Source organism: Talpa europaea (genome assembly GCF_964194135.1).
Source record: "Talpa europaea genome assembly, chromosome: 16".
Classification (NCBI taxonomy): domain Eukaryota; kingdom Metazoa; phylum Chordata; class Mammalia; order Eulipotyphla; family Talpidae; genus Talpa; species Talpa europaea.
The window spans coordinates 23,043,371-23,063,342 of NC_140084.1; the positions used below are offsets into that span (position 1 = coordinate 23,043,371).

At 37.1% G+C, this 19,972-nt stretch overlaps 1 protein-coding gene across 1 annotated transcript in view; it reads left to right on the plus strand.

Moving 5' to 3' along the window:
* ITFG1 (integrin alpha FG-GAP repeat containing 1) overlaps positions 1–19,972 on the plus strand; it is a gene marked incomplete at its 3' end in the record, with an annotated part of 219,716 nt that overhangs the window by 123,124 nt on the left and 76,620 nt on the right. The gene's annotated exons all lie outside the window — the stretch shown is intronic.

Consider the following 19,972-nt stretch of genomic DNA (forward strand, 5'->3'; position numbering starts at 1 on the left):
CCAGCGCCATCCATGTTGCTGCAAATTGCATGTGTTTATCTTTTTTGAATGCTGAGTAATATTCCATGGTATATATGTACCACATCTTCTTGATCCAGTCATCTATTTTTGGGCATTTGGGTTGTTTCCAAAGCTTAGCTATTGTAAACAGTGCTGCTATAAACATAGGGGTGCAGGTGTTCTTTGGAATTGATGTTTCTGTGTCCTTTGGGTAAATACCTAGGAGTGGAATTGCTGGATCATATGGAAGCTCTATGTTTAGTAGGTCCAGAAATCTCCACACAGCTCTCCACAGTGGTTGGACCAGTTTGCACTCCCACCAACAGTTCAGAAGAGTTCCTTTTTCTCCACACCCTCGCCAGCATTTGTTGTTGCTAGTTTTTTTAATATGTGCCATTCTCACTGGTGTAAGATGGTATCTCATGGTAGTTTTGATTTGCATTTCCCTGATGACAAGTGATGTTGAACATTTTTTCATATGCCTGTTGGCCATTTGCATTTCCTCTTCAGAGAAGTTTCTTTTTAGCTCTTCTGCCCATTTTTTGACTGGATTATTTTCTTTGTTGTTGTTGAGTCTCATCAGCTCTTTGCAGATTTTTGTGATCAGTCCTTTATCATTAGTGTTGGGTGCAAAAATGTTCTCCCAGTTGGTGGGGTTTCTCTTTGTTTTTGTTATTGTCTCTTTTGCTGTGCAGAAGCTCTTTAATTTGATGTAGTCCCAGCTGTTTATCTTTGCCTTCACTATCACTGCTTTGGGTGATGTGTCTGTAAAGATGTCTTTGATGTGCAGATCACGTAGTGTTTCGCCTATATTTCCTTCTATATGTTTTATGGTTTCAGGTCTTATGTCTAGTTCTTTAATCCATTTTGAGTTGATTTTTGTGTATGGTGTGAGGTAGTGGTCAAGCTTCATTCTTTTGCATGTAGCGACCCAGTTTTCCCAGCACCATTTATTGAACAAACTTTCTTTGCTCCAATGCATAGTCTTTGCTCCTTTGTCAAAGATTAGTTGACCATAAATCTGTGGGTTTATTTCTGGATTTTCTATTCGATTCCATTGGTCTGTATGTCTGTTCTTGTTCCAATACCATGCAGTTTTGATGATTATGGCTTTGTAGTATAGTTTGAAGTCTGGGAGTGTAATGCCTCCATTCCCTTCTTTTTTTTTCAGGAGAGCTTTGGCTATTCGGGGTTTTTTGTGATTCCATATGAATTTCATCAATAATTGTTCTATTTCTTTGAAGAATGACATTGAAATTTTGATTGGAATAGCATTGAATCTGTATATTGCTTTTGGAAGGATGGCCATTTTAATAATGTTTATTCTTCCAATCCACGAGCAGGGGATGTCTCTCCATTTCTTTGTGTCTTCTTCTATTTCTTTTAACAGTGTTTTATAGTTTTCTTTGTATAGGTCCTTTACCTCTTTTGTTAGATTTATTCCCAAATATTTGATTTTTTTTGTTTCAATAACAAAAGGGATGGTTTTTTTGATTTCTTCTTCTTCAGATTTATTGTTTGTGTATAGGAAGGCTACTGACTTTTGCATGTTGATTTTGTATCCTGCCACTTTACTGAACTGATTGATGAGTTGAATTAGCTTTTCTGTGGAGTTTTTGGGGTTCTCTATGTATAATATCATATCGTCTGCAAATAGTGATAGTTTGACTTCTTCTTTTCCTATTTGGATTCCTTGGATGTCTTTCTCTTGTCTTATTGCCCTGGCTAGGACTTCCAGTATTATATTGAAAAGCAGTGGTGAGAGTGGACATCCTTGTCTTGTTCCATATCTTAATGGAATTGCTTTCAGCTTTTCACCATTGAGAATGATACTGGCTGTTGGCTTGTCATAGATGGCCTTTATGATGTTGAGGTATGTTCCTTGTATCCCAAGAATTTCAAGGGCTTTTATCATGAATGGGTGTTGCACTTTGTCGAAAGCTTTCTCAGCATCTATTGATATTATCATATGGTTTTTATATTTCTTTTTGTTGATGTGTTGGATAACGTTGATTGATTTTCGGATGTTAAACCATCCTTGTGCCCCTGGAATGAATCCTACTTGGTCGTGGTGAATTATCTTATGGATACATTGTTGGATTCTGATGGCTAAAATTTTATTGAGGATTTTTGCATCAGTGTTCATTAGGGAGATAGGCCTGTAGTTTTCCTTTTTTGTGTTGTCCTTGTTCGGTTTTGGTATTAGTGTAATGTTGGCTTCATAGAACGTGTTTGGTATTGTCCCTTCCTTCTCAATTTTTTGGAAGAGTTTGTGAAGGATAGGCACTAATTCGTCTCTGAATGTTTGGTAGAATTCATTTGTAAATCCATCAGGTCCTGGGCTTTTGTTTTTGGGGAGGTTTTTGATTACCATTTCAATTTCGCTAATTGTAATTGGTCTGTTTAGGTGTTCTATTTCTTCTTTATCTAGCTTTGGGTGATTGTAGAGTTGTAGGAATTTGTCCATCTCCTCTAGATTATTAAACTTGTTTCCATATAACTGTTCATAGTAGTTACTGATTATTCTTTTGATTTCTGCTGTGTCCGTTGTGATTTCTCCTCTTTCATTGACGATCCTGTTTATTTGTGCTTTCTCCCTTTTTTCCTTTGTGAGCCTGGCTAGGGGTTTGTCTATTTTATTGATTTTTTCAAAGAACCAGCTCTTGGTTTCATTGATCTTTTGGATTGTTTTTTTAGTTTCAATTTCATTTATTTCTGCTTTGGTTTTTATTATTTCTTTTCTTCTACTGGTTTTGGGGTTTTTTTGTTGTTCTTTTTCTAGATCTTTGAGCTTTGAGATTAGGTTGTTTCTTTGAGTTCTTTCTTGTTTCTTGATGTGAGCTTCTATTGCTATATATTTTCCTCTTATTACTGCTTTTGCTGCATCCCATACATTTAGGATATTGGTGTCCTCCTTGTCGTTCAATTCAAAAAATTTTTTAATTTCTTCTTTGATCTCCTCATTAGTCCAGTGGTCTTCCAGTAGTGTGGTTTTTAATCTCCATTAGGTAGGAAAGTTCCTTGCCTTCTTTTTATCGTTTATTTCTAGTTTGATGCCTTCATGGTCAGAAAAGATGGTTGATAAGATTTCAATCTTGGTATATCTGTTGATGTTTGTCTTGTGCCCCAGTATGTGATCGATCCTGGAGAATGATCCGTGTGCGCTTGAGAAAAATGTGTACTCCGTTTTTTTGGGGTTTAGTGTTCTATAGATGTCTGTTAAGCCCAATTGCTCTAGGTCCTTATTTAGAGCTTTGGTTTCTTTACTTATTTTTTGTCTTATTGATCTATCCATTGTTGATAGTGGTGTGTTGAAGTCTCCCACTACGAATGTGTTTTCTCTGATGTCTGTTTTCAGAGAGGACAACAGTTGTCTGATATATTTTGGTGCTCCTTCGTTTGGTGAGTATATGTTAATGAGTGTTATTTCTTCTTGAAGTATTGTCCCCTTGATCATAATGTAGTGACCATTGGGGTCTCTTTTTATCTTTTTGAGTTTGAAATCTGTTTTATCTGATATAAGTATAGCTGTTCCTGCTTTCTTTTTTGGTCCATTTGCTTGTAGGATTGTTTTCCATCCTTTCACTTTGAGCCTATTTTTATCTTTTGTAGCTAAATGTGTTTCCTGGAGACAGCAAAAGGTTGGGTTTTGTTTCTTAATCCAGGCTGCAACTCTGTGTCTTTTTATTGAAGAGTTTAGTCCATTTACATTTAGAGTTAATATTGATATGTTAGCATCTGTATTTGCCATTGTGTTTGTCTTTCCTTTGATTTTATTTATTTATTCTTGTAATAACTTTTTTTTTTTTGGCCTTCTTTCATTGTTATTCATCCCTCTGAGGTTCTGGCTTTAGGACTCCTTGTAGTATTTTTTGGAGTGTGGGTTTAGTTGCAATGAAATTCCGGAGTTTCTGTTTGTCTGGGAAGGTCCATATTCTTTCTTCAAAGAGGAAGGAGAGCTTTGCGGGATAGAGTATTCTTGGTTGGCATCTGTTTTCTTGGAGTCTGTTGACTATGTCCCTCCACTCTCTCCTTGCCCGTAGTGTTTCTTCGGAGAAGTCTGATGTCAGCCTGATTGGCTTTCCTTTGAATGTTATCTGTTTCTTCCCTCTTGCCAGCTTCATTATTTTTTCCTTGTCCTGGATTCTTGGGAGCTTTACTATTATGTGTCTTGCTGTATTTTTTCTTTCGTCGTGGAAGTTTGGTGTTCTTCTTGCTTCTTGTATATCAATTTTCAGCTCCTTCTTCACATTTGGGAAGTTCTCTTCAATTATCTCTTTGAATATTTTCTCTGTTCCTACTTCTCTCTCCTCTCCTTCTGGTATTCCTATAACTCTTATATTTCCTTTCCTCATGGAGTCAGATAGTTCCCGAAGTCTTTCTTCATTCTTTTTCCTTCGTACTTCTCTTTCCTTTTCTGTTTTGGTTCTTTTTATTTCTGTGTCTTCAAGAGCACTTATTCATTCTTCCATTTCATCAATTCTGCTTTCATTGCTTTTCCCAGAATTCTTTAGTTCTTCCACTAATTCTTTGATCTCCTGCATTTCTTTTACTTCCCTCTTTAGGGACTCAATTTCATTCTTCTGATCGTTGATTATTTTTCCCTTATCATTGTTTTCCTTTATGACTTCTGTCAGTTTTTTAATCACGGCAATTTTAAATTCTCTTTCTGGAAGGCTCAGAAGTTCTTCCAAGTTACTGTCGTTGCAATCTGGGGGCTGGTTTTCTTTTTGTGGTGTGCTTTTTCTCTGGAGAGTTGCTAGGTTGCGTGTGGTTCTTCTCCTCCCTACTGTCTGTTTTCTAATTTGCCGTATGCGTTGGGACACTGTGTTGTTGGGACTGGCCGGCATCTTGGGTGGGCTTCTCTTCTCCCCTCTGGTTCCTCCAGGAGTCATCTGTCAGTTTCAAGCAGTCTTTATTGGAGAAAGGTCCCTGTCCTAAAATGTCGATGTGGGGACACACTCCCCTGTGCACCTGGTCTGCCCCGGCGGTGGGTTCCTGCTCCCCCTCTGGGCTTGGACTGCAGGCCAGAGGGGGTCTGGCGTGGGCGAACTTCCCCCGCTCACCTCTGGCTCCTGAGGAAGCCTTCTGCAGGTAGTCTTTACTGAAGAAATGTCCCTGTTCTAAAATGGTGATGTGGGACACACTCCCTGCGCGTCCGGTCTCAGGCACACTCTTCTACGTGCCTGGTCTGCCCTGGCTGTGGGTGCTTGCTCTCCCTGTGGGCTCAGACTACTTGTTCGGAAGGGGCCGGGTGTGGGCTAACTCCCCAGCTGGCCACTAGCTCCTTCAGGAGCCTGTGCTGGCTACAAGTCGCTAGGTGGCCCCAAAGATCTCTCCTAGAGCCCTTGGGGAGCTGATTTTCCACCCGGTGGGACAGGGAGTAAAGCAGGGATGGTAGGGTACACCTCAACGGCTTTGGGGTGCTGTGTCTGCCTTGTGCTCCACCGTCGTGGGGAACCCACGCCCCTAATTTCGTGCCCCGGGTCTCAGTTCCAAAGCCCTCAGTTCCAGGACGCGGGCTGTAGCCCAGTTCAGTGGCGCGGGAATGACGCCTTTTGCCCCGCTCCCGTGCCTGGGCGCCTGGTTCCTGCTTACTCAGGGAGGGACCTTCACCTCAGTGAGGACCTCCGCGCGTCTCCCCGCAAGCCTAGGTCGTCTCCCAAGCCTAGGTCGCAGGCGCGTTCTCCCAGCTGTTTTGAACGCGAGTTCTTATTCACAGATTTATTTGTATAGAACAGAAATGAACATCTAATCCAAGGTAAAAACTTATTTTTCAGTCAACAAAATTTGATGTCTAACAGTTCAAAACTTTTTATAAGAAAATGAGTAGGGAATAGACATTTTATATTAAGACACTGAGAAAACAAATTGTCATACTCTGCTTTCTAAAGTTAATTAACTGTTACATGCGTTTTATCATCTTTAGCATTTTTTTAAGTTTTGAGCCACTGAAAACTTTTAAGTCTAGTAACACATCATCATTGGTCCTAGTGAAACTAAAAGCCGTGGTGGTGGAGCCAAGAGCCTAGGTTTCAGTCTCAGTTTGTCCACTTACCTCCTGTGTGACCTTGGGCAGAAAAACTAAGCTCCTCATCCATGAAATGAGACCAGTAATTGTTATCTCTTTCATGGCATTGTAGAAGAAATTGTGGCAAAAAGAATGGAACAGTAAAATAATTAGCATATCCTGACTTTACTTTCAGTAAATGTTGCCTGTTGCTATGTTTTGTAATGACATTGAAAATTACATGATTTTAAAAACTATTTGCATATATAAAATGTATGATTATGTTTATTGCATTAGCAGTGATTTGAAGTTGGTGCAGTTTTTTTCCCTTAAATCAAGATTCCAGTGGATAAAGTACATTGTTTAATTTCAGAAGTAGTGTGAATCTTGGCAGATTCCATAAGATGACTTTTTCTAAATTTTAATAGCTTTTTGTTATCATATCACAATTAGTTGTGTTTCTGGTTTCTTAGTCTTTCTTGCCGCCTATATCATTTTTATCCATCATTTTTGAGTATTGATTCATTTCTCAATTCTGATATTAGTGATGATTTAGCTCTACATTCACTTACCAAGCTCATGATGCAATTTCAACTTCCCTTGTGAAAAACCAGACCTGTTGTCGCTTTTAAGACCAAACAATGTTGTCTCAAAATATGACTTTTTAGAGAAATATACATTTTAGTGAGCATCCCTAAAATATTTATAGAAAATTATGGAGAGTCTGCATTTAACTTTTCCAGAGGGTCTTGATTTATCCTCGCTCCACATTGTAATTGTAGAATTTTTCAAGGAAATAATCATCCTGCTCTGTAATATGCACACTTTTAACCTGTGTGTGTGAAGGAAATTTGCTCTAACAAAAGAAATTTCTGTATTCAATATGATTATTACTGCTTTTAAAGTTACAGTGGCATGTAAAAACAAAGAAATATAAATTGCTTTATTTTGGGCATTAAACCTATTCAAAAGAATATGAAACTGCATGTTAAATTAAGTCTATGATTATTCATCCTTAGAAGAATATCCAATTTACATTTTTACCATATAAGTTTTTAATCAACATTTTCTCTTTGAAACTGTCATATATTTAACTTAAATTTCTTTACTTTTTGTAATAACAACAATATCAACAATTTACTCAGCTGTGAACAGAGTAACTCTACAGGAAAAATAAGATAAAAGTCTGTCTTAACTCTTGATGTGTTTCTGGGGGGGAAAAAAGTGATTAAATCCCAGGGTTTCTTTTTTGTTCTTTTGGGATACATGAGGGTTGAAGTATAGAATTCAGTGTATCTCTGTGTTCTTTAAATTACTGGATAAGAATTTGCCCTATACTTGAAAGGGAGATGTGTGTCTAAGAGAATTCAGCATAATCTTGAAATATAGTAGAAAAAACAGATATAGTGGGTAGTATAATCCTTTCCTATATGAATTCACTTTGTTCAGAAACTAACTTACAGTTTTTAACTAACTTCAAAACTGTTTAATTGCTGAGAATTAGTTCAGCGTTGATGTTTCTAATTTGAAGGATTGCTACCTGGATAATTCCATCTGCTTTTTTTCCTGTAAATTTTGAAGATCTGCAAAGATTAACTATGCAGATGAGAAATCATCTGCATGAGAAATCATCTGCATGTATTTCATAAAAAGAGATTCTGAAATCATAGTTTCTTTGGGGGGTGTTGTTTATCTTCAGAGGTGAGTTGTTTGGGTTTCTGTTTGTTTTCCATTTTGTACTGAAGACCTAATTTATCATAAATTAAATCTTTAAAATAATGTCACATGAAAAAGATCTCCATTAATGACATTTTATATAGGCATAAGTGACTAAATAAAAAAGCCATATTGTCTTATTCCTTGAATTTTCCCATTTTTTTGAGAAAAGAAAGACAAATTTAAAATGGATTTGTTCCAATACTATATTCTTTTTTTTTTAAGATTTTTTTATTTATGTATACAAGAACTGGGGCACAGGCCAGAGGTGTGGGTGGTGAGAAGATCCACCAGAAATGGAGTGGGGAACAGAACAGGCAGATCGACTGAAGTACACTGCTGAGGGGAGCAGTAGATAAGTCAGGAGAGGTCTGCTGCACGCCATGTGGGTTGCTCCCTGGCCAGCCAGGGATTGAACTTGTGCTGCAGTGGCTGTGGACAGCCTCATAGTCTGTGTCATAACCCATTACGCCTTCAGGGAGGCCCCTCCAATAATGTACTAATTCTATTTTTAGAACTAATTTTTTTTTTCAATTTCACTTTTAAAGTAACACTGAAGGGATGTTTTATGTCCTGAAACTTTTTCTTTTTAAAGATTTATTTATTTATACAAGAACTGGGGTATAGGCCAGAGGTATGGGAGGGTGAGAGAATTCACCAGAGACAGAGTGGGGAACAGAACAGGCAAATTGACTGAAATACACTGCTGAGGGGAGCAGCAGGCGAGTCAGGAGAGGTCTGCTGCACCATGTGGGTATCTCTCTGGCCGTGGATCGAACTCATGCTGCAGAGGCTGCAGACAGCTTCATAATATGTGCTTAACCCCTTGCGCCACCAGGGAGGCCCCTCTTTCCTAACCTTTTACTTGAAGTCTATGTAGATCTTCAGATGAGTCTCTGAAGAAACAAGAAATTTTGGTTTTGCTTTCTGATCCAGCCAGATATTCTGTGGCTGTTGGTTGGTGAATTCAGACTATTGAAGTTTAGAGAAATTATTGCTACATAAGAATTTATTGCCATTTAGCTATTTGTTTTCTGGGTTCATTTGCAATTTGTCCCTGTTCTTTTGTTCTTCTTTTGTTCTCCTCAATTCTATTTTGAAGCTAATTCTTGTGTAATGGTTGGATTCCATTTTTATCTTCTTTGTTTCTTCAAGGTATTTTTATCCTGATGTTCCTATGTACTTTATAGATAAAGTTCTATGCTTACAACTGTTTAAAATTTAAGGATGGCTCTTTTCTGAGTTCCTTATTCCGGTTCTTGTTTTTACTCTACCCCTTTTGCTTCTACCATTTTTCCATTATTTCTTTTCTCTTCCTCTCTCTCTTTCTCTCTCTCTCCCCTTTTCTTATAGCAGTCCCTTTAAAAATTTTTAAAGACAACTTTAGAGGCGATGAATGCCTTCAGCTGTTGTTCATAAGCTCTTTATCACTTCTTCAATTCTGAATGTAACCTAGCCAGAGAGCAATTTCTTGGTTGGCATCTTTTTCCTTTCAACAAGTTGAAAGTGTCTTGCCATACCCTTCTAGCCTGTAAAATTTCAGCTGAGAAATATCCTGATAATCTTATTGGAGTTTCCTTGTACATGACTATTTGCTTTTCTCTGATTTCTTTAAGGATTCTCTTTATCTCCAGTTCTTACCATCTTAATCAATTAGCATGGGTCTCTGTTTTCTTTGAAACTATTTGATTTTACTTGATCTCATTCCTTTCCCAGTATGAGGAAGTTCCCAACTATTATTTCTTCACATAGAATCAAAATCATACTCTCTCTCCCTCTCTCTCTCTCTCTCCCCCCGCCCCCCTTGTTCCTCTTGGTGTTCCTTTGTCTCTGGAGTCTCTTCCTCTTCTTGTAATACCAGTCTCCTATTAAATAAGGCCTCTGCCCTTATAATCTCGTTTAACTTTAATTTCCCTAAATATGGTCAAGTTGAGGGGTTAGAACTTCAAAATATGACTTGTAGGAGGGATACAATTCAGGCCATAGTATTTGCTCTACTCCAAAAGAATGCTGTGACAGAAGCCACCACTTTTCTCAATGGATGCCATGAAGACTGGGGAGTAGAGCCTTAAGGAATATGCCAACTATGTACTGACCAGTACAGGAAGCCCTCTCTCCTTCCTTACCTAGCAAAGAGATTGCAACAAAGCCAACTGACAAATTCCCACTCTCCACTAATAAAAGGACATCTCACCCTCTCCCTCTTAAGCACTTTGGAGACTTGAAATAGAGCTTTGTTAACTATACCTACCCTGTTATAAGCAAATGTTATCAATGAGTTGGTACCCTCCCACCTACCAACATGGAGTAGAGTAGAAGAAAGGAACAGAAGAAAGTCAGTCATTGAACCTGTATATGAAGTCCAGGTGTGCCTTTAAGTGAGCAATGCATGAAAATAAGCAGGGTAAATGCAGGATAACTTTTATAACTGAACTACAGTGTGGAATAGTGCCTAGGTTTCAAAATGAACTTTTACATCATGTGGTTATACCAGTAGATACTGAGAAAGATTTCATGAGATTCAACATTTATGATGAAAACCTTGAAAAACCTGGGAATAAAGGGAACATTTCTTACCATAATAAAAGCCATATATGACAAACCCACAGCTAGCATCATCATTTGTAGTGAAAAACTGAAAGCCTGTCCACTAAGATCCAGAACAAGGCAAGGATGACCATTCTCACCCTCACTATTCAGCATTGTATTGGCAGTCCTAGCTAGTGCAATCAGGCAGGACAAAGATATAAAAGGAATCAAATTAGAAAGAAGTAAAATTGTCATTATGTGCAGATGACATGATAATAGACATAGCGAGTCCTCAAGACTCTACAGAAAAACTAATTTAAACAATAAACCAGTTCGGTAAATTGGCAGGTTACAAATTCAATACACAGCAATCACATGCCTTCCTGTAGGCACACACTGAGATAGAAGAGGAAAAAATTAAGAAAACCACCCATTTATAATCACACCAGAAAGAATTAAAAACCTGGGAGTAAACCTAACAAAAGAGGTGACGGACCAATGCAAGGGAAATCATAAGGCACTATTAAAAGAAATAGAAGACACTAACCCCTGCTTATGGATTGGAGGGATCAATACTGTCAAAAAAAAGCCATCCTAGCCAAAGCAATTTACTGTTTAAATGCAATCCCAATAAAAATTTCAAAGGCATTCTTCAAGGAAATGGAAAAAACATAACTTCACGCTACTTATATGAAAACTAACTCAGAATGAATCATAAAGTTAAAATGTGAAAGTATAAAACTTTTAGAAGAACAGAAAGTCCTTGTGACCTAGGGTTAATTGAAGAACTCTGAGACATAACACCAAAACACAATCGATAAAAGGAAAAATCTTTTGATATATTGATCTTATTCAAAATTCAAGCATTTTGCTTATGCAAAAGATATAATTAAGGAAATATTTTAAGCCACAGAAGAGGAGAAAATATTGGCAAATCTCATGTTCAAAAACGACTTGAGTTCATAATATATAAAGAACTCTAAACTCAGCAGTAAGGAAAAAACAAGATTCAGTTTTTATGAGGGTTAAATGTGGACTAAATGAGAAATCTAAGAATTTCAAGGCTTCCCTATGTAGTCACCATTTCTTAAGTTACTCTCTTTTATCATATAGCTGTGCTGTCAGTGAGTAATATTTATTATGACAGTCATTCCTATGAGCTCATAATAATTTTCTGCTCTATCTGCGGGGTTATTTGCCACTCATTTATGGTGTCTCTCCCTTTCTCCCCACTGCCACTACCAGTTTTACCCTGCAGTCTCAGCATCAGGATTCCAAAATACCAGTTTCACAACTTTTCTATGCAGAAATATTTCCCATCTAAGTTTGAATGTGACAGGTCTCTAACAGAATGGCAGCTAGATTTCTGGTTCAGACAGGAATAGAAAGCACAGGTTTGCCTGCCTCTTACCCTTTCTCTTTTCTCACACTCTCTCCTCTTCCACATGGGGCTCGGGCACTTGTGCAGCATGCCGTGCCATCTGAAATGTGAAAAGAGGCAACATTAGCTGTCTGGTCTGTCCCCGAAACCACACTGACAAAGTTCAGACATGACTGGAAAGCCGCATTTGTGAATGACTTCTAGTCACCTTGCAAATGTCCCACTCTCAAAAAAAAAATCCTAACTTTTCTCATGTTTGCTTCACTTCATTCAGATATATCAGCGCACTTAGTGAATCGTATGTTCTGCCCTCTCATCTTTGTGTCTGTCTTATTTACATGAATACATGTATTATGTACTGATACTTTACACTCACACATCCCTATTTGCAATTTCTCTTAAAAGGTGATTGTTTGTTTTAGAAATCACTGAAAACTACTCAGCACCCACAAATGAACGGATACAAGTTTTAACTCCTTTTTAGGCCAGGAAATAAAAGATATTTCGGTGAATATTTGGCATTAAGTTGAAACATTTCTCCTGCCTATTATATGTAGTTTTGAGATATACTTTAATAGTGTTATTTGCCTAAGATATTCTTTCTGATTGTAGGCAATTCTGAGCTTGAACTGGAAATATAAATTCCACCACAAATCTAACAGCTAAACTATGTTTGCACATCACAACAACCATCTCCATATAGAAGAGATTCAAATAACATAATCTTGAAAACACAGTTTTGGTATTGTACTATGTGTGTATTACATATACTAATTCTTAAAAGTCCATTGTTTATCTAACACTACAGCGTGTTTAAATATGGGCTAGACACATTTCAATTGCTCAGTAGCCACATGTGGCCTCATGGCTACTGAATTAATACAGGGTTATCCTATGTTATTTCATTCTTTACAATCTGAAAATTTAAATTTGTGGTTATAAATCCAATTTTATTTGTTATTAATATTTAAAATGTCATATTAACCCTTAAATTATAGTATTGTAAACCAGTGTTACCTCATTGAAATATAAAATAAAAAATAAAATTGTGTAATAAGTAAAATTACCTGTCTAAATTTCTGTTTTCAGGTATTTTGCTTGTTATAAACATATTTTTTTATAAGTGAGAAATAAAAATGCATCTATTATAGTGCTAATAAAATAAGCAAACCTATTTTAACATAATTTTCTGTCCTTTGTGACCTGTAGTTAAATTGAATATGTGTAATATATATTTTTATATATCATAGCATGTAAGCTACTAAATATTAGTGATAACCAGTAACTCTTCTCATGTGACAAAAAAATTACAGAGAATAGGGACAATTATATTGAGTTTAATATTGGAAAATGTACATAAAGTAAATGCAAATTGCTTTACATGCAGTCTGAGTTTTCTTGATCTTATTTCAGTTATACTGATATATCCTGTTGTCATAATAAAGATACTTTTGTGTATTTTATCATAAAAGTTTAAAATGTTTTCTTTTCACATACAGGGCTTTGATCTACCTAACATTTATTTTTATGTGTTGAATCAAAGGAATCTAATTTTATTCTTTTCCTCTTAAATGAACAGTTGTCCCCATATTGATTTAGTAGGCCATTTTTCCCCCCACTGATTATGATACCTTTGTCATCTGTCAGGTTTCTCTATGCGCACGGTTCTATTTCGTGCTTTCTATTCTGGTGTCTCATTTTCTTTGTCAGTCTCTGTTCCATTTCTACATTGTATTAATTATTGTAGCTCTAAAATAAGTTTTGATATCTGAGAATATCATCTGTGTAATTTATTTCTCCAGAGTTGTCTTTACTATTCTTGTTCCTTTGTTCATCCACATAAATTACAGAATTAATTTTTTCTTATTGAAAAAAAACTTCTGGTAGTCCTTTGATTAATTTGATTACAGTATATTTAAAGATTAATTTATGAGGAGTTAGCATATTTATGATGTCTAATCTTTCAGTTCATAACATTTATTCTCCTTTTCTTTAGTCTTTGGTAATGTTTTGTAATTATCTTTCTATAACTCCTACACATCTTTCATTAGATTACTGCTTGATAACTTACAGATGTCATTGCTACCATGAATTTTTTTTCTATTCATTTTCCAATTATTATTGGTATGTGTGAAGACTTGATTTTGATGCATGGATCTGTGTGCACCAATTTTGCTTTATTCTCTTATTCTAATGTTTGTATATTCTATGCATTTCTCATGTGCATAGTCATTTCACTTGAAAATAAGGATTGTCTCTTGCTACACAATTACATCTCTTCTTTCTTTTTCTTGCTATAGCACATTGGCCCAGGCCTTCATTTACAATATTGAATAGTAATGATGTTATCTGGCACCACTGACTTATCATGCTTATACATTTTGTCTTTATTTGGAAAAGTAGTTTATTTTATTTTGTTTTTCTAAAAATGCAAATTATAGCTATTTAGGAAGTATAAATAAAAGAATAAATTAAAATCACCCATAATCACATCACCCAGAGATGACTCCTGTTTATACTTTGGTAAATAGTACAATCATAATTTAGTTTTTTAAAATCAGTGTAAATATGGCAAAATTACTCTTAAAAATTCATGAATCACCCACAAGTTGTGTGTGTCTGTGTATACACACACACATATGTACATATATATTGCATATATTTGTGTGTATATTTCTATTTGTATAACCCTCCCTATCCATAAAATATATATTGAGAAATAAAATTTGTAATAAAATATATTGGAAATAAAATTCTCTAGCTGTTGTACTTCTGAAATTATTGATCAACAGATTATATATTATCATTCTCTCACAGTATGTCAAGCAGTATGCTTATGGTTAACTTTGGGATGTTAAATGTATATGAATCGGGCCTCCCCGGTAGCGCAGCGGTTGAGCGCTGGGTTGCGAAGCTGCCCGCGGCCTCTGCGGTGACGGTTCGATCCCCGGCTGGATCCCCGGCTGCTCCCCGGCCACCGGAGGAGGGTCCCACATGGCGCGCAGACCTCTCCTGCCGCCCGCTGCTCCCCTCAGCAGTGTACTTCGGTCCTTCTGCCTGCTCTGCTCCCCGCTCTGGCTCTGGTGAACTCTCACCCTCCCGCGCTTCTGACTGTACCCAGTGCATGTGTAAACAAAACAAACAAATAAACAAATAAATAAATAAAACATGCCTCTATTTAAAAAAAATAAATAAATAAATAAATAAATAAATGTATATGAATCATGATTTTCACTTTATACTTGAAAACCTATTCTGTGTAAGATATAACTCCTTCATATAAAATGTACCAAAATTTTAAATAGCTATTAATATGTATTTACTTACTAGTATTTTTGTTTAGATTCATAATAGCCATTTTAGAAATGGTTCCCTTGGTAATTCCAAAACAGCAGTTAAAAAATTCTAATTGCTAGGGAGAAGTCTGGAATTACCACATTCCAAGAAAATATATTATTCAGTTCCAAGTCCTGTCAGGATGCTAAAGAAATTATCCAGTCCCCCTCTGGGTTCTTCTAGGCCAGAAAATAATCAAATACGGATCAGACAGATTGATAAGAGAGAGCACCTAAAAATTTAATAATAGCATGTATATATCAGAGAGCCTCAAAGTGACTGAGTAACTCACCCATGTGGTTTCACATGCCATCTTAAATACAGCTCAGCTAAGACAGAAGGATGGAGGAAAAAGGGACATCAATTAAGAGAGGTTATCAGGGAAGCACAGTAGACAAACAATATGCAGATTTAAGTGCTGCCTTATCCATGAAAAAGAGGTACAGAGATTAGATCTTTATACAAGACTTACAGAATTTTACATTTAAATATCTTGCAGAAGCAAGTACTTCCCAGCCTTCAGAGCCCCGCCCCCCATGTCAACTGAACTGAGTGTCAACTAAACTGAGTAGAAAAACAGGGCCTCCCTGGTGGCGCAGCCAGCAGCCATTGAGCCCTGGGCTGCGAAGCTGCCCGCAGCCTCTGCAGCGCTGTTTCGATCCCCTGCCACAGGGCAAGGGTCCCACATGGCGCACAGACCTCTCCTGCTTCCCACTGCTCCCCTCAGCAGTGTACCTCGTCACTCTGCCTGTTCTGCTCTCCCTTCTGGCTCTGGTGAATTCTCTCACCCTCCCGCACTGTACACAGTGCTTGTATGTATGTATAAATAAATAAATAAGTAAATAAATCTATCTTTAAAAAAAAAAGAAAGAAAAACAAGTGAACATGCTTAGGTACTAGTGGGAAATTTAACATTTAATTTATGAACATGAATGCAAGCAAAGGAAATTTAAAATACAAGTCTTGTGTCAGGTTGCACACAAACTCCACCTTACCCCCTACAGCATTTCTAAATCTTCAACAACTTATGTCTTAGCATGCTACATCCTAATGTGGAAGTCATGGTTTACTGGTGATGTTTCCTATAAATTTTCATTAGCATATATGCCATCACTTGGCAGTTTTAAAACCATCATTATCTCAAGAATAGAAAATTTTCTCAAAAAAAAAAAAGAATGAAAGAAAATTTTCTCACCTTCGAGTAATGCTGAAAAGCAATTTAGGATGATGAACTTAAATTGGGTTATATGGGGGTCACTCAAAGCTAAGAAAGACCTGACACAGTTTTATAGAAGCACTAACTGTGTTACATCTCCTTGTTCTTTCAACCTGAGTTTTAGTTAATTATCTAAAGGTTCTGTCCTCTGCTTAATATAGGGTTTAATAGCTGATTATGTATAGTTCCTGGTTTAAGCTTATTTTAAAGCATTTTCATTGATGGGATAATGCTCCCTTTTAAAGGTATATAATTACCTTAATTCAGCATGTTGTCAAGCTTTCCCCAGGAAGGAAAAATTGAAACTTAAATGTGGTTAGTTCTTTCATCTTATAGGATTTAAGTACGTAGGATTTCTTGCCTTTCTTAAAGAATATTTCATAAAAGTTGATTTTAGAATGGGGTATAAACACAAATATGACTTATGACAGAACAATTTGGTATCCTGGATCAAATTTCATTGGTATCCCAAATTACAAATGATGTGACTGATATTTATTTAAAAAAAATAATATATACAGATGAATCAGTTGTCCAGAGAAGTCACCTTGGTAGAATCAAAATTTATTGTTTAATTATTTAATAATGTTTGAAACACTTTAGGAATTCCTCTAAAAGAATTGCCTATGGTCATGTGTACCTACATGAGGGCATATGTGTGTACTCATTTCATAACTCATAACCCATTTAAAAACTCAAATTTAACTTCTTATATACTTTATATTTTTACAAAGATTATGCTAACTAACCTATTCACTGACTTAAACATGACACATAAGTTCACATTTACTCCTCACATTGAAGATTTACTGACACTGAGATTAGGCTCAACAGCTTTTAAAGACATCCTCAAAAAGAAATCACAAAATTGTGAGCAGTGACATCAGTGTAGAGCATTACAAGATTACTTGGAGGACACAATATGTATGTTATGGAATTATTTTTCATACAAATCAGTTGTATTGTTGTAGAGCAACCCCGATACAAAACGGGGTGCCTGACTGTGGGTCCTCACCCGCGCGCTTAAAAGGACTTATCAATGCTCTACTGCAGGCACACGTGAAAGGTTAATAAAAGGTTTATTTACAAGGGAAGGGGAAATGAGGAAATATACAGCTCTGGGAGAAAAGCGGGAGACAAAGTTTTAAATGAGTCCTACCCGATCCGCCGATCTGGAACCCCAAAATGGCGCTCTGAGAGCTGGCCGCCAGCCAGGAGCGGTGAAGCCGGGAGGCGAGCGATCGCGAGCCAGAGAGAGCCCTAGGCCCACGTGTTTGGTTTTTTATATCCAACCTGGCTGCCCAACTCCACCCTCAGGTCCCAGCCACCCTCCCCTTGGTGGTGATGGGATTTGTCTTCCCCAATGTCCTGATGGTTTTAGTCTGGAGTGGGGGTGGAGTCCACAAAGCCTGTATGGGATTAACTCAGGACATCACTTCCCCCTAACAATTCTCCCCTTTCACTTTTTGCCACCATTTCCATGGTGATGAAGATCAAACATATGGATGCTGGGATACAGTCTCAGATGAAAGTTTTCCAGGGTTCCAGTCTGAAAGAAAACGAATCCCTCCAGGTATTGTCCATTGTGGAAAGCAAAAGTCCTCCATTCCTGGAAAAACAGTTCATCAGTCCCAGCCGAAAGAAAACATCTGGAGGCATTAGCCAGAACAAGACAGCAGATATGTCAAGATCACAGGAAAAAAAATGTTAAAATGGTTCAACTTATGCAAAAATGAATTCTCTCAACCTTGATCCCAAACTTTAACAGCATAGCAAAAGTTTGCAATTAAGTCTACTTTTAAACCATTTTGCCTATTTTTGCATAAAATCACAGGGCAGAATAACTAAGCAGCAATTTTAGCTGGCTTTGTTGAAATACTCCATATAGGATCAGAGCGAACCATTGGCATCCGGTCAATGTAGGCTTCAGGTACAAAGTTAGTCTCATCAGACTCCACCTGGGCTTTCCTCTTCTCGAGGGTACCAGGGCATTTTCGTTGGCCGGGTTGTCCAGTCCTGCCAATGGAGGCAAGCTTCCTCACCTTCTTTGGAGGTCTCTGGAACCCTACAAACAAGGCAAACAGGTTCTCCTCTTCTTGGTTCAGCTCTGTTTCAACTTTCTGGAAGAACTCCACACAAAGCCACACAATGAAACTTATGTCCAATTTTTTTCAGTTTAAACAAAATCCCTATGGAAGTTATACAAAAACAGACTCTGAGATAAGTAGTAAAAGATTACTACCACTATTTTTATGCTGTGTTGGTATCAAGGGGAGAGAAAATGCAAATACAAGTTAGCTTTGTTGGAAAAAAAAAATTACAACCTTGCTGCAGATCCTGGTCACCAAAACAAGAAAACTTTGTGGATTTAGAGCAAAATGCAAAAAAAATCATCAGTATTATTATGTCAAGGAAAACTTAGTAAATATGAGGCGTATGTCCAAGTCTATTCAGTCCTTAGTAGAAAAGTTTTACTCTCAACAGTTCCATCAATAGGAATCTGTTGAGACCTTTTCTCCCTATATTTTCAGAAACAATTTCTGTAGATGTGAAACAATTGAATTATATAATATTACAAGGTGACAATCACCATTGACAATTTACATACATACCAGATACTGCTGTTAACATTTTGTACATACCAAAGTTTTACCATTTTCCCAAGTGACAATGCTTCCCTTCCAGTTTTACTTCATTAGGTAAAATCCAAATAGAAAAAAATTCATCTAATGCCTTTCCCAGGAGGAAAGGGAGAAACTTTGTGGAGTGTCTCAGGAGCTCTACTGAGGTTCCACAAAATTTCCTTGCATCAGCCAAATGACAGGCTACCAAATTTGTACTTGAATTTAGATTTCTGGGAAGCTTTGCCATAAATATCAGAAAAATAACAGAAACAACAATGTTCAATCTCTATGAAGGCACCGGCTTAGTTCAGTAGCACAATGTTGACAATCAAACCATAACCTTTAGTTTTTTTCTCATAACTGGAGACTCTCTTTTTTTTTTTTTTTTTTTTTTCAACGTCTATGGGCACCATGTATACCAATTAGTCAATCACTTGAGGTCAAGACAAGGACACAAGGAAAGGACATACAGACATACAACATATAGACACAAAGAGCTCATTAGTTACCATTTATCACGCGTGGGATATCTCATGCAACTGCAGTTTCACTCATTGGCCAAAGTAACAAAAAGAAAGCAGAGAAAAAAATCTCAAAGGTAAAAAAAAAAGCAGAAAGTTAAAAAAATAACAAAATCAAAATCAAGATTGAAAACCTTTCTGTGTAAAAAAAAATAGTGGCACCATATGCATGATCCTAGATGTTATTTCACGTCTCCTAAACTTTGAAAAGAAGAAGATTGGTTAGAGCATGTTAGTTTTCTCAGGGTTTCTTCAGGAAAAAAAAATGAGTCCTTGGGTATCCTGTAACAATAACTGGAAAAGAAGTCAGTAACATTCAAGTTTTTGTCTGTTTCTTAAACAAATACCTCAAGTCCTCAATGGGTTCACAAGACCAGTGGGACTTCGTCTCTGGGTCAGTTCCTCCTGGGGCTTTCTTAACTCTGGAATGATGTACCCAGGGTTTTATGCCTGCAAGTTTCAGAGAAGTATGTGTGCTCAACAAGACATCATAGGGACCAGTCCATTTTTCTGACAGCTGGTTTTGAGCATCCCCGCTCTGCCAAGTCTTCAGTAAGACCTGATCTCCAGGTTTGAAGGGATGCAATGGTTGATCAGGAGGCATAGAGATCCTTGAGGTTGCAAAGTTATGAATCACTG